The sequence below is a fragment of the Amborella trichopoda genome, chromosome 7, assembly GCF_054954075.1.
Source record: "Amborella trichopoda isolate Santa Cruz 75 chromosome 7, AtrichopodaSantaCruz75HAP2 v2.0, whole genome shotgun sequence".
Lineage (NCBI taxonomy): Eukaryota > Viridiplantae > Streptophyta > Magnoliopsida > Amborellales > Amborellaceae > Amborella > Amborella trichopoda.
The window spans coordinates 19,279,833-19,295,397 of NC_142342.1; the positions used below are offsets into that span (position 1 = coordinate 19,279,833).

Consider the following 15,565-nt stretch of genomic DNA (forward strand, 5'->3'; position numbering starts at 1 on the left):
AGGTTAGCAATGACAAACTTCTTAAGAATAAAGGCTATAAAAGTGGATTTGACCCCTATAAAAATGTCATCTCTCTGAAGGAACCCTCGAACTATCTCCAACAACTCACCACTTACCAAACTCCAAAACTTATGGAAAAAGAAGAGTGGAAAACTGTCAGGGCTAGGTGCCTAGACACCTCCTTCTCCTTAAGCCATCTAGCATTGAACCTAAACAGTTTATGTCTTACAGGAACAACTTTAAAGCAAAGTAAATAGGAGTATGATCAGAGGAGAGCTTGGGTAAGGCTTTAACCAAAGCAAGAGGGAAGAAATCAGACTATTCCTTTGAGACAAAAATCTGTCAAGTTTAGACATGGACAAATTTGAAGTACTCTCATTTGTCCATATAAAAACAGTGCTTAAAATTGGTAGATCTAATAAAGCATGGGACTCAATAAACCTATTAAACAGGTGCATAGCAGACTTAATAGGTCCACCATAGCTACTTTCATTTGGCCATCTGATAAAATTAAAATCCCCCCAAATAAATCTCATTAATAAAGATTTCTTTTTGAGCTAAAACTTGGGACAATAAACATTCATTAATCCCCTACGAAAGTCAGAATCAAGCCCCACAAAACCAACCACCAATAAGTTTTCTTTTTTAACAAAGCAAAAATACTACAATACTGTAGGATCTCACAAAATCCACAACCCCCTAGAAGCACCCACAGAGTAAATCCTCAAGAAATCTACTGACCCAGGTCCCCAAACTTCTCTAGCACCAGATAAACTGGGGCTCGGAAGTTTAGTTTCCTCCAAAATAAGTATAGCATACTTAAATTTAGAAACCAAAAAGATGACGTCTTTCTTGCATTTGAGGTCGCCCAAACCTCACACACTTCAGGATATAATAATCATGAGAAGGGGTTAGCAGAGGAGGAACATGGACCATCCCTGCTTGCACCGAAGTAGATATCTTCCAAGAACATAACTTCCTCCATGGCCTCGTCCAAAATCTCTTCCCCATCCGAAGAGTGAGAAGAAGATGAGAGTCCCGAGCTCACCTCTATTACCTATTCACCTCTATAACCTATTCATCTGTCCCGGCGCTACTGTCTCTACATCTGGAATAGTAGAGTTAAGAGTTGTGGGTTACGACCAAATGGTTTGCAGCAACCAGATGAAGCATAAGAGCCTTGTCCTCTTTCCATAAAACATTTAGGGGGTTGGAAACATCAACTTCCACCAAAGCAAGGTCAGGGTTTTGAGCTATAGCCCCATCTATAACATTAGATTTAACACGATGTACCATCGTTTCAGGAACAAATTCCCTTTCCTCCAATTTCAGATGAGCACCTCACTCGTCAATCACTACTATAGTCAATGGGTTAATCATCAGAGAATCAAAGGATGGCCTAGGCGAAGAACGAGGCTTCCTGGCAGCATGACGATGAAACAATGGATACATATTACCCAATGAAAGCAACACCAGATAGAGAGCTAAAGATGAACAATATCTATGACCTGTAACAGCCACAGCAGCAAAGAAGACGAACCAACTAAAATTGCTGGTATTGCAATCTAGAACCACTCATGTCACACCTGCATCAGGAAAGAATGATAGGTAGCCCTATATTTACTTTTAGAGAGAGAAATTATCACAAATGTTGTGTTTTAGAGAGAGAAAGTATCTTAAAATTTTAGAGAGATAAACTATATCAAATTTTAGACAGAGAAAGTGCTTAAATTTTTTAGAAATAAGCTATATCAAATTTTTATTGTTAGAAAGAGAAAGTATATTAACATTATAGAGAGAAAAACTATACCAAATTTTAAAGAGAGAAACTATCTCTAAATTTTAGAGAGAGAAACCATCTCAAATTTTTAATTTTATATAGAGAAAGCATATTAAAATTTAAGAAAGTAACTATATTAAATTTTAGACAAATGAAGTACCTAAATTTTTTTCAAGTGAGAAACTATCTCAAAATTTCTAGGGAGAAATTATCTCAAATTTATATTTTAGAGAGATAAACTAACTTGAAATTTTAGAGAGAAAAGCTATATCATATATTTTAGAGAGAAATTACCTAAAAATTTCTAGTGAGAGAACTATGTCAAAATTATTAAAGAAGGAAACTATCTCAAATTTTAAGTTTTAGAGAGAAAGTATCTTAAAATATTAGAGAGAGAAAGCATATTAAAATTTTAGAGATAATCAAATTTTGTTATCAAACAATAGATATGGAAATGATTGTGAGGAATCCATGAATTTTGTATAGTTTATCCAAACAAGAGGTTTGAAAAATTCCTGACAAAAATTCTTGACACTGAAAATCCGTAGATTTTTTTGGATTTCTAATATTTAATATTCGTTATTTCCTCCTATGCAAACGAATCCCGACGAAAAATTTTACTTGAGGTTGCATTTGCAAGGCCCTCACCCATGAACATCATTCTAATATGGACAGGTGGTAAATGACATCGGACCAAAATAACCTTAGACAATATAATTAAAAAATCCCTAGAAAATGTATATATGATTTTTTTTTTAAAAAAAATGCTTTTTAATGTTCATGATCATTTTGGCCTAGATCATGAATACCTCAAATTTTAGATTTTAAGATGGGGAGCGCATATGTAGACCTGAGTCAGTTGACTCGTATAAAACCCATCGATTAGTAAGTTATCAAAAATGATTGCAATTTTTTAGGAAAATAGTTTGATAGGGCTGCAACCGTATCAAAATAAGTAAAGCCTCATCTCATAATTAATCGATAATTACAGCTCAAGCATTGAAAAACTTTTACATTGATCATCTCAGTGTGAACGTCATGGTTGTTAAAAAATTAGGATTTTTAAGCTCTAAAAATAACATATATTGTAACAAATTATGTAGACCGTCAATTTCACACTAAGAATTAAGTATTCATAGATTCACAAGATTTATACCATTTTTTGAGTTCCAAATCTTATTCTCTGTTTTAGAAATTGATTATAGATTCATCATAGAGATTTCCATTGCCGAAGTACTTTTCAGACGAAGATTTGACATGAAGCTTTATTTTGTTTTCATAAATCCTATGCCCTATAAAAACTTTATCTTTTTTTACATTTCAATTCGGAAAAATTTGTACTTCCCGGCACTCAGGCCTCCGTCTAAAAAATAGGGTTTCAAAAGAAACCTCAAAAATATCTTTAATTTCAAGCCGCATTTGATTTTCTTTAAACCTTTTATGCCACCCCCACTTCAACACCAACTTCCCTTTTTACCATTACCTTCCAAAATCCCCTTGTTAGATATATTTCTTTTACAATGCTACCTTAAAACCCACTCTAATGTAAGGGCTGGCAATGGCCGGGCCTCGGCCAAAGCCCGACCCATACTTGGTTGAAATAAGTAAAATAAAGTTAAAAGTTAAAGAAAAATATGGGGTCTAGTATATTCCTTGGCCTAGCCCCGACGTGTCTTGGCGCTCAGGCCATGGTGCCCTGGCCTTAGCCCAGCCCTCAAGCTACATTTTGTAACCTAGGCCTTACTTTTTTTGAACTGGGATGAGCAACCCGGCCCATTGCCGGTCCATATATTCTCTCTCAAAGCCTCTTGCTCTCATGCATAAAAAATTTCATTGGATGATAAGAGCATATCAACAAAGGTAACAAAGGTGTAACATAGTTAATGCTGATTTCATTGGCCAGTACTCTCAATTGCTTAATTTGCTAGAAGGGCTCAGCATTTTCCAAGGGATAAAGGATGATTCGGTGTGGGAAGTGGAGAGTCATGGAACCTTTTTAGAGAAATCAGCATACCGTCTTTTGTTTCATGATAGGATTAGGTGGAATAGATGATCCCTTGGTAAAATTTAGTCATGAAAAATCCCAAGAAGTTAAAGGTTTTTTTGTGGGTGTTGCTTCAAGGGAAGACACTTACAGCTGATAATCTTATGAAAAGTGGGCTAACTCTAACTAATATTTACCTTCTTTATAAGGATAATGGTGAGAGTGGAGATCATTTGTTTTTTCATAGCCCATTTACATATGAAATATGGTATTGGCTGTATCAAAAATTGGGTATACAAATGAATTTTGATAAGCTGCCTAAAGTTGGATCCTTAGTTTTTCAAATTGGTAGGGCAGCAACTCTTTGAGAAGTATGGTTGGAAAGGAACAGACGAACATTTGAAGGTGTTTCGATGGAAGATGTGGTTGTACAAAGGAGGATTCAACATACATGGTGGAGTTGGTTTTCGATGACATGAAAGTTTTGGTGTATCAAAGGTGCACATGGAAGTGAATATATATAATCTTATGATGCAAAGAATTATCAAACCGAGACCTATAGGAAGATGGGAAGCTTCGAGAATAGGCAGTATTAAATTGAATTTTGATGGTTGCTCTTTTGGGAATTCAGAACTAGCTGAAATGGGGGGACTTGTGAGGAATTCAAGTGGAGAGATCATCCTATGCTATGCTATACTAGCCCTTGCGGGGAAAAAACATCAAATGAAGTGGAAATGTTGTCAGTCTTACAAGGGATGAAAATATTTAATGATATGGGTCTTCAATAACCATGTGTCATTGAAAGAAGTTTTTTAAATGTTATTAATTGGTGCAACAACATTTCAAGACCTCCATGGAGATTGCGATCGCTTTGGCTGTGTGTGATGGAGATTGGGAATGGCCTATGTATCGTTTAAATATTTCTATAGAGAGGCCAATAAGGTTGTAGATTATTGTGCAAAGAAAGATGTGGCGTTTCAATCTCTACTTATTTATGATGTTCTTTTTGGTTGAAAGTATTGTAATCTAGTCCTAAGAAATAAAATTAAGGAGTATTGTCATAAATAAATAAATAAGAATATGAAGAAGCCTAAATAAGGTGCCAACTTTATACTGTTGAAGTAAAATGCAATTAAGAATAAGAGAGTGTTCTGATGATAGAAAACCCTTGAATTTGATCATCTCGACTTCAAGATGTATGAAAATGAAAAAAAAAAAAGAATTTCAAGGCATATTACTAGTATATCGTTGACAAATTACTAGACTGTTTATTTTTCAATATTTTTTAGTGTTTATAGATCTGCTTGATCTGTATTATTTTAAAATTTTAAATTTTTTAACAAGGGATAATAATAGATTTTTAAGCCACCCTTAGATTTCCGACATTAGATATAGATAAAGGTTAGAGGTGCCCCTTATTTCTATTGTATGGAAATGACACCTTATACAATCTCCATCTAAAAACAAAGTGAAAATAATTACATCTGTAGCATTTTATTTTTGGAAGCATTTACAAAACGCCTATAGGTGAAGTTCTACAGTACTTCACCTACACCTCATTACCGTCCAAAGTTCATCACACGGTCACAATTGCCTGGTAGTATTTAAATTTTTATAATTATTGTATTAAACAGATTTATCTAAAATTTGGGGTGTGTGTACATTTGACCAAGTCGCACCAAAATAAAATTTTAAAAAATAATAATCATAAAATAAAAAGATGAAATTACCCCTGAAACTTTATAGGGGCAGTTTTTGCAATTTTTATCAATCAAATTATTTGTTTTATATTTTATTCATCTGCATCTCACTAAGGTACACACATCTACAAAATTTCAGATTATTATGATTTGTAAAAAAAATATTAAAATTAAAACACTATCAGACATTTGTGGCCATGTGATAAACTTTGAACGGTGATAAAGTTGTAGGTGAAGTATTGTAGAACTTCACCTATAAGCGTTTTGGAGTATTTTCCTTTATTTTTTAATATATATCGTCTCCTACAACTTTATATGAAATTTATGGAGAGGTCCGCCGCTTTTTTTATTGATAAAATTGTCCCTAAATGTTTATTTTTTGTTGGGATTTGTAGGGATCTCAGGCTCGTGGGGAAGTCCGGCCTCAGTTGTTCGATGTTCAAAATATCAGACAACCTAACTATGGGGCACACGGGCTTGAAAGTTCGATTTTTTTTTGTGGAAGAAGCAATTTGGCGTTAGAATATCAAACCGAGTTATTTTCCAAAGGGTGTAGTTTGTTTGTATAAGGCCTAGGCCCTAAACACAAAGTAAGGCCTACCTATAAATAATACCAAAATATATTTTTTTAGTATAATAAATATTTATGATGGCTTGAAAATTTATTTTCATTCCTAATTATAAAATTAAAATATTAAAAAATAATGTAGATTGAGCAGATCTATAAACACTTGAAAATCTTGCAAATTAACACTTTAGATAATACATTACAAGATACACTGCTTCTAAGACTTAAAGTTTATTTTTTTATCATGGCCATGTGAGGCCGAGATGGTTGAATTGAGGATAGTTCAAGTATCAAAATAACCTATTATAGTGTATTTTTGAGGTGTGTATTAATTTGATTGTTTAGGCCTCACCCTTATATAAACTTTTTCTTTTTCCAAATTCACGTTAATATTATTGATCCGTGGATGTCAAATTCAGACCGGTTGCTCCTCCTATATCAAAAACAGTAAAGAAACAAAACATAAATTTCCCAGTCCAAAATTATGCTATCAAACTTTGGGGCAAATTAGGTAGAAAAAAAAAAGTCAGTCGTTTTTTTAAAAAAGCATTAATCCGATGTTGCAAATTTGAAACCAGTAAACTTCTACGTAATACTTCGATAAAATTGTTTGTGACCGTATTTTGGACATTTATGACCGTATTTTGGAACTTTATATATGGTGTGGACGCAATTCTCCAGAGAAAAAAAAAAAAAAAAGAATTTCTCGCTCTAGAGACGATACGATCTTCCCATTAAGCGCAGGCATCCATGTCTCGCTCATTCCAAGTAAAACCAGCGGTCATCTCATCCTTGAGAACGCATGTTGAACCCCTATCGATTTTATTTGAACAGTGAAAGCACCATCTGCACTACAAACATTGAAGGCATAGCCGTAACATCTCAATAACGGATTTCAAAGCCCATTGTCAACGGTGGAAACGGGCCCTGCCCCTGCTGCCTGGGGCCGCCCGTTGTCCTCATAAGGCCGGCTGGGCTTGGCCCTGGCATTATTACTACCAGGTCGAGCGAAAAACAAATAAATAAACTAACAAAAAAAATAAGAAAAATAATGGGCTTGGCTAGGCCAAATCGAGCCGGCACTATCATTGGCCCTGGGGCCACTTTTTTTGCCCAGCCCCTGCATTTTAAGGGCCGGGGCCGCAACCCACCCGCCTTACCCATTGTGCACCTAACTTGATATCATTGTGGTCCAACATACGGCATCGCCACTCAATCTCACTCCTATCAAACAAGTCATGATCACCCCATCACAAACCCAAGTTTCAATACTCAAATTTGGATTAGTTGCAGAGATTTTTGGTTATCGTGTGAGTTCAATGCGGAGCATTTGAGGTTGAGTTCATTGTTGTTTGCTGTTTTTGGAGGTCTAAGAAAGAGAGATATTTACGTACGTATAGAATTTACATATGCAAACATTATTTGAGCGATTTACTGGTGCAAGAGAGAGAATAAGGGATTGTTTAATAGGTCATTTATTTTTCGTACAATGAGGTCACAATTGTTCTCACTCGTTAAATGTCAAATTGGATGGTTTGAGGTGAGTTATAAAGTTCGAGAAATTTTATTTTAGAATTTTGTGTGTTCAGTGGCACTCTTAAACAAAATTGATTATGACATCCTCGTATAAAAGATAAATGGTCTTAGAGATTAGATGAGAGGAGAGCAATACGAAAGAGGATAAAGAGTTTTAGGGCTACGATTATAAATGCATTACAACATTGGGGGACGTATTTGAGAAAAAGGTAGTTGAAATTGAGAGACAATGTGATAAATGTTTAATGAAAACTATATGGCAATGATTTCATGCATTGGTTTGTATTATAGTATAATGCAATAATCTTCAAAAACTATGTTAAGGCCATTTGTTTGATCCAAAATTTGAAATATACACTATTTTCATTCTAGTGAACAATCACATAATTTTTTTTTTTTTTAACAAAACCTAAAAAGTATTTTTTTAGCCCAAATAATATAGGCCATCCATTTTGATAAAATGCTTAGATCTAGGCCTTAGAAGAAATTTTTTTTTTATTTTTTTTTACGGCTTTATTATCATTAGATAAACAATTTAAAAAAAAAAAAAATGATTTTGAGTTTGTAAATGCTAAGATCTTGAAATTCCCAAATAAATGGTCTAGATTCATTGTTGGAGGGGATTTATTTTAACCATATCTAGGATTCAAATTGAAATTTTTTTTTTTGGAGGATTGATTATTGATATGAAAAGAGTGTGTGCAAAATTTTAGGTCATATAAATACCACAAACATAGTTTTCTAGAAGTGTTGTTGCATTATACTGTAATGCAACCATTGTATTATACTATAATGCAAACGTTACATGAAATCATTGCCTATATATATATATATATATATATATATATATATATATATATATATATATATATATATATATATATATATATATATATATATATATATATATATATATATATATATGGGAAACGTTTATATGGAGCCGAAGCTCTAAACAATCAAATTCGAGCCTACCTCACAAATTTCATTAGAAGAGGTAGTTTTGATGCCCAAATATCCTAAAATTGATCATCTCGATATCAATATGCATAGACATGAAAAAAAAATAGATTTCAAATTTTGAAAATTGTGTATTTTGTAACGCATTTTTTTCTTGTCAATTTTCAAGATTTTCAACTTTTCATAGATCTGTCGATCTACACAGATCTGTCGATCTACACTATTTTTGAAGTTTTAAAATTTATAAATAAAGATGAAAATATATTTTAAGACAATCACAATGATTTTCAGTATTGAAACCACATTTCTCGACACTATTTGAAGGTAGGAGCTAATTTGATTGTTTAGAGCCTAGGTTCTATACAAACCACACCCACCCCCCCCTCTCTCTCTCTATATATATCTTTTTGAATCTAAACAACCTTATTTTCTTGAATCTAAACAACCTTTTCAAATGGGTTTTAACATGTGACTCAATTCTAGTGTGAGGTTAACACCTTATACAAACTTCTTCTAAATAAATAATTATTTAATAATTTTAAAAGGGCGGTTTGTATAGAACCGAGGCTCTAAACAATCAAAGTAGATAGTACCTTCAAATAGTGTCAAGAAATATGGTTTCAATACTGGGAATCTTTGTGATAGCCTTAAAATATATTTTCACCTTTAATTATAAAATTTAAAGCATAAAAAATAGTGTAGATCGAGTAAATCCATTAAAACTTTAAAATCTTGAAAATTGACAGTCCAAAATGCGTTACAATATGCACTCTTTACCAAACTTGAAATTCATTTTTTTCTCATGTCCATGCGTCTTGATATTGAGATGAGCAATTTGGGGATATTTAGGCATCAAAACATCCTCTTCTAGTAAATGTTTTGAGGTGGGCTCCAATTTGATTGTTTAGAGCCTCAGCTCTTTATAAACTTTTTCCGTTCTAAAATGACAATAATAAGAATCTCGATACAAAATACCCAACCAGATTTCTCTGTTTAGAGGACCCAAGTGGCGACCTAGAACCAGGTAGAATCCAAACCATAAACATATTATTTTTTCATTAAATATATACAAACTAGTTGTTACATAAATTTTATATAAAAATATTGGGTCGGGTCCGGTCGACGCTGGTCTAGGCCTTAAGCGACCTAATAAGGTAAAAAACGGATCCGGATCAGATAACCCTGGTTGAGAGTGTAAATCAAATGGTTCGAAACCGAGCCAGCCGTATCTAATAATTTGGTCGAGGCCCAGCCGGAGAGAGAGTAACCCCGTCGGACCAACCCAACCCATTGCCAAACCCGAAGCCTATTCAATCATGTCGTAGAATGAATGGTCCTGTGCATTTAGGGTGAAATTATCATTTCTCTTTCACGAAAAATGGGTTGATTTGTGTTTTCAAAATTTTTATGGAATTGTGCAATGAAAGAGCAACTAGATTGGAGCACAAAAACACCTTTTCATTGGAGCATGAGTAAAGAATTGCAAAAGAAACTTCAATTTTTTTGGAACAAGAAGCTTTGGTCGTGTCGTTTTCAGACCCCAAAGAGGAGACAAAAATAAAATTTTAGCACACATACATTCTATTTGGTGCAGAGTTTAGGTCATCGAGGTGGACCCCGTTGACTCAAAAATTGAATCCTAATACGCCTAAACAACTTGCATGTACGGTTCTAGAGGAAGAGATAATGGAGGGAGGAGAGAGAAAGAGTAGATGCAACTTTATCGAGAGTGGTGGTAAAAAAATGCGGGGGTAGGGTAGGGCATGGGGGTTACTTTGATTAGCCTTGTTCCCTACGTTCCTACTCGAGACCCGCCCCCAACCTCATCCAGAGGAAATGGGAGCGTATGTGTGTCCAGCATGCGAGGCAGGCGAACCGGTGTGTTCCGATTTGGACATGCATATATCCCACACGAGTGTTTAAAAATACAGATCGGTGACTCGAATCGGTCACACTAATACACATGTTGGATTGAGAGAATGGGTGGATCGATTGAAAGAATCGATCAAATCGATAATTTTTGTCCTAATTTATTTATTTGAATAATTAAATTTGTTCATCTTTTCTTTTTCTGGCTTGACTAGGTTAAGAATTGCTAGGAATTGGTAAAGAATCGGTTGAACTCGATGAAGAATCGTCGGAATCGACGGTTCCATGAAAAAATCGGTGAGTCTACTATTTTGAATCGACCGAATCCTGGTTTTTTACCGGATCAAGGTCGATCATAGCGATTTTTGATCCGGATCATGCATTCCGAATTGGGTCACCAATTTTTAAATCACTGCCCCATAATTTCCCTTACTATTTTCCAGAAGCTAAGAGATTTGGAACTCCTGTGGGGGAAATTTGATCCCTTAAGGCCTGTTTGGTTCCTTGGATTTTTCAATCCTATGGAAAAGTGCAATCCTGAATTGGCATTTACTGAAATTGGTATTGCTTGGACTATGGTGTATGTTGCTTAGATTGCATATGGTAGCAACCAGGAAAATACAAATTCACTGTTTGGATTGTCTGGAATATATTTTTTTTAGAAATGCAAATCTTCTCTCTCTCTCTCTCTCTATTTTACAATCATTTTCATGTCCATTGTTTGACAACAAAATATGATATATTCTCTCTCTAAAATTCAAAACTTGAGATAGTCTCTCTCTAACAATTTTGATATATTTTCTCTCTCTAATATTTTACATGATTCTTCTCTAAAATTTTAATACACTCTTTCAAAAGCTTAAAATTTGAAATAGTTTCTCTCTCTAAAAATTTTGAGGTAATTTCTCTCTCTAAGAACTTTAGATACTTTCTCTCTCTAAACTTTGATGTAGTTTCCTTCTTTAAAATTTTGATATACTTTCTCTTTCTAAAACTTAAAATTTGAGATAGTTTCTCTCTATAGAAATTTTGAAACTTAACATTTGGGATAGTTTCTCTCTATACAAATTTTGAGATATTTTCCCTCTCTAAAATATGATATAATTGCTCCCTCTAAAATTTTAAGGTTCTTTCTCTATCTAAAACTTAGAATTTGAGATAGCTTCTATCTACAAATTTTGAGATAGTTTTTCTCTCTAAAAAAATTTAGGTAGTTTTCTCTCTAAAATTTGATCTACTTATTCTCTCTAAAATTTTAAGATGCTTTTTCTCTCCTAAAACATAAATTTTACGTTAGTTTCTCTCTCTAAAGAAGATATTTATCTAAAACTTAAAATTTGAGATAGTTTCTCTCTCTAAAATTTTTACAATATTTCTCTCTAAATTTTTTTAAGTAATTCCTTTCTCTAAAAATTTTACGATATTTCTCTCTAAATTGTTTTAAGTAATTCCTCTCTCTAAAATTTTAAGATCCTTTCTCTATGTACAATTTAAGATTTGAGATAATCTCCCTCTAAAATTTTAAGATGCTCTCTCTAAAACTTTAAATTTGATATAGTTTTTCTCTCTAAAAATTTGATATGTTTTTTCTCTCTAAAATAATTCATGTACTTTCTCTCTCTAAGAAATTTCATTACTCACTCTTGGTCGGCCCTGACTTTCTCTGGCTCCCTCACATGGGGGCGTGGGGAGAAGATCCTCTCTCAACAACTGCCAAAGGCTCGTGCGTGTGGTGCGTCGGGTGACGTGGGCGTGCTAGCTTTCTATAGTACGGATAAGGTACCAACAAAGAGAGAGATTTTACGATGGGGAAGGGTTGATTCGCCTACCTCGTCGTTGCGGGTTCGTGGGACACGTCTGGGCGGGTTGCCCTCTTAGATCAGTTACGAAAGCCCTCTGACTGTTCACCAGCGCTGTTTGGTCAGGGACCCTCTTCAGACGCTACGACCCTCTTCTCTCCTCTCAAGTCTAGGTTCCGATGGATGTCTTGATTCTTCATTCCGAGGTTGGCTTTCTTTTCGTTGATCGAACATACGAGTGGGGAACTTTGTTGTTCTTATCAGGTTGTCAAAGCGAGGAAGAGGGATTAGACACGGAAGCGCGTTGGTTTGAACCCTTTGGTTTGCTCGGGTCCACGTAGTTTTGTACATGCGTGGGATTACGTTTGCGGGAGAAGAAGAGAGAAAGTTACGGAAGTGATAGACCTCTTCAAGAAGGGGAAAGTGCGTACCCTTATAGTCAGGGGTATTTTCCTCTCTCGCAAAAGTTTTCTCTCACCTCTCCTAGGGACACTAGGGTTAAGAGAAAAGACAAGCAGAATCAAGCGTAATGCCTCTTCTTTATTGAACTGTAATCCCCTTTAACAATTGACTTAAGCTTGTTTATATAGAGTTTTCCACAAATAGGGGTGGATACTCGAAAACTAAGCCTAAATACAATTAAAAGTACTTAAAATAAAGTCCCAAAATTAGGTACAATGACAAAAATGCCTTAAAACTCTTTTGCACATATGACAAACTCGTCATTTTCTAAGGAGCCAGCCGCCATTGTTAAAACTTCGAGAGTTCTTCCCTGGTACTTGCAGTATGAGATGGGTTGATCTATTGTTGTATTCTTGTTGTTCGTTTTCTTGTGATCGTTTTGATCCTTTTTATCGCTTAGCAGCAATCTCCTTCGTGAATGGAGTTACTCGGTTGGTTTTTATGAACTTCTTTGATGGTCTCTGTGGTATTTTTGAGATGGTTGCGAGCCTTGAGAAGGTTTTCTTCAAGTGTTTTTGCAAGAGGTTTGATTTTCTTTTTGCATTGTTTCTTGGACTTTTGGTGGATTGTCAAAAAGAAGATTTTTTGGTGATGGGGATCTTCTTATTTTTTATTGTTGTGACCTTGGGTTTTGTGCCTCTCTGTTTTGCTTTGAATGCTGCCTATCGTGTTTGACTTGAGCTTTCTTCTTAGAAGTATTTAGTTGTCGCATGGCCGAGTCCTTTTCTACGAAGGGCTAAGACGTTGTTCTAAATATTCCGGCATCCATGGTCCTAGATCTCTTTTTCTTCTCTTTCGTGGAGGAGGCTTGTCTTTCACGCTTGTTCATCAGAGGGAAGGATATCGTCAAAGCTTTTCGTGGGTATCTGAGGCTTCGGCTACTCTTCTAATACAGGGAAAGCTGCGAGCTCATCCAGGGGTGGGCGAGGAATCGCCATGGCCGTCGATTGGTTTGGTAAGGCCGTATGGCAAAAGGCATGCCTCTGCCCTACTTCGCGATGGTTCGGGCTTAGGGCTGTTGGGTCAGTCCGTTGAGCCCAGGCCCACTTCTTCTTTCTTGGAAGATGATGAATGTCGTTTGGCATGCCTATCCGGCTCCTATACATACGGGGGGGGGGGGGGGGGGGGGGGTAAGGCGTCAACTCTTGTTCCAGTAGGCATCTTTATTCTTTTAGTCACCTTTATGCGAGGCTTTTTTCCTCTATAACTACTAATTTCCGCACGACTATGTCTTGTGCACCGTGGTGACCGTGCTGTAGTTGGCTCTCTTCCTTTATTTGATTGAGGGGCTGAGATGCGTAAAAAATGACGTATAACAACTCTCTCTAAAATTTGATAAAGTTTCCCTCTCTAAAATTTTAATATATTCTCTTTCTCTAAACTTTGGTATAGTTTCATTCTCTAGAATTTTAATATGTTTTCGCTTTTCAGCAACAAAATGAGTTTTTTCTATGAAATGTCAATTCCACCTATTTTGATGGAATTGATATTTCTAAAATTTAGGCTTAAAATGAGCATTCAGGAATCCCACGAAAATCTCAATTCTAATAGAAATGTCAATTCCAAAAGAACCAAACACGATTGACAGGCCTTTTCAAGGAAAAGTGACTCCTAAAAATCTAAATCCAAAGAACCGACTGGGGCCTTAGGGTAAAGCTCATATTAGGATTTTTTAAGATCAAAATTTTGGGATGTACCCTCCATAACCTGAAAAACTTCAAAGAAAAAAAATAAAAAAATATAACTCTCTATATCCTCTCAAAAGAAAACCTCACTAGAATGAACAAGAACAGTACAATTTTATGAGGGCAACATCTAGGCGTTTAGTAGCTCAAAATCCTACTTTCTTATAAAAATAATCATTTGATGATATTCAAATATGTCCAAAAAGTTTCGAATAAAAAATTTCTCCCAAGGAGGTCTTCCACTAGAGGGCATAGGTGTACAATATATACTCCTATTGACATAGTATATATGACTTCTAACTTTAGTAGGACGATTTGGATGCTCACCTAATAGTAGTGGTGATATTTTATTTTGCATATGATGTTCCCAATGAGAACATAAGAGAGTGACCATTGTGTGAGGCCTGGCAACAACAACGAGTCCGGGCCCAGCCCAAGTCCCTATAGGCCAGTTCTCGCCCAACCCGGCCCAGATTGGGGCAAAGGGGCTATGGCTCAGGCCTAGCCCGACCCATGGCTTGACCTGCAGGCCACATTTTGTGACCCAGGTCCTCCTTTTCAAGGCCAAGTCGACTGGATGGGCTGGCTACTTGACCCATTTCCACCCTTATAATGAAAATTTTATGTAGTGCCTAAAGAACAGGGTGACCATGCTAAACTGGTCACTAGCTGGAAGGATCAGGATTGGCAGATCCAATCAACATTAGCTACATCAGCAAAGTCGATTAACAAAAAGGAAAAGTAAAAAAGCATATAAAAAAACAAATTTGGTGGGATTTGGCAATTCTAGAGTTGTACAGAATTGGATCATCTGCTTACAATTTCTAATCTAGATGGACAATACAAATCGGCATTTTTTCAAGCCTAGGTTTTATGCACTTCCTTTCACCCACCACTTCCAATGTAGATTAGCTGCAATTTGGATCCATATTTTTTCACCCATGCTCTATCCACTTGTGTGTATGGGAATTATAAACATAAACTCCCTAGTAAAGATTAGGGGTGGCAGTAGGCTGAGTCAGGGCTAAGAATTTTCCAGATCCAAAAAGTACATAGGATCCGGATCCATATCTAACCAAATCCAATTAGTGGCATTGTTTGAAAAAATAGTGTTTCTTTCAAAAGTTGAGAAATAATAACACCATGATAAAGATTTATGAAAAGTTGATAAACAAAGTTTTAGAATCCTTTTCTAGGATAATTATCCTAATAGGCTTGGGTT

General features: G+C 35.4%; 1 long non-coding RNA gene across 4 annotated transcripts; it reads right to left on the reverse strand.

Annotated features, from left to right (window-relative positions):
* Positions 1-564: 564 nt before the first annotated feature.
* LOC148781296 (uncharacterized) lies at positions 565-12,487 on the reverse strand. 4 transcript variants are annotated; one of them, XR_016058916.1, is made up of 2 exons: positions 12,227-12,487; positions 565-1,508 (listed from the first exon to the last, which is right to left on the reverse strand). It is a non-coding gene; the product is annotated as an uncharacterized LOC148781296 (long non-coding RNA). The 4 variants fall into 4 exon arrangements; XR_016058914.1 differs by having other exon boundaries at positions 565-1,586; XR_016058915.1 differs by having other exon boundaries at positions 12,039-12,487.
* Between the last annotated feature and the right edge of the window lie 3,078 nt (positions 12,488-15,565).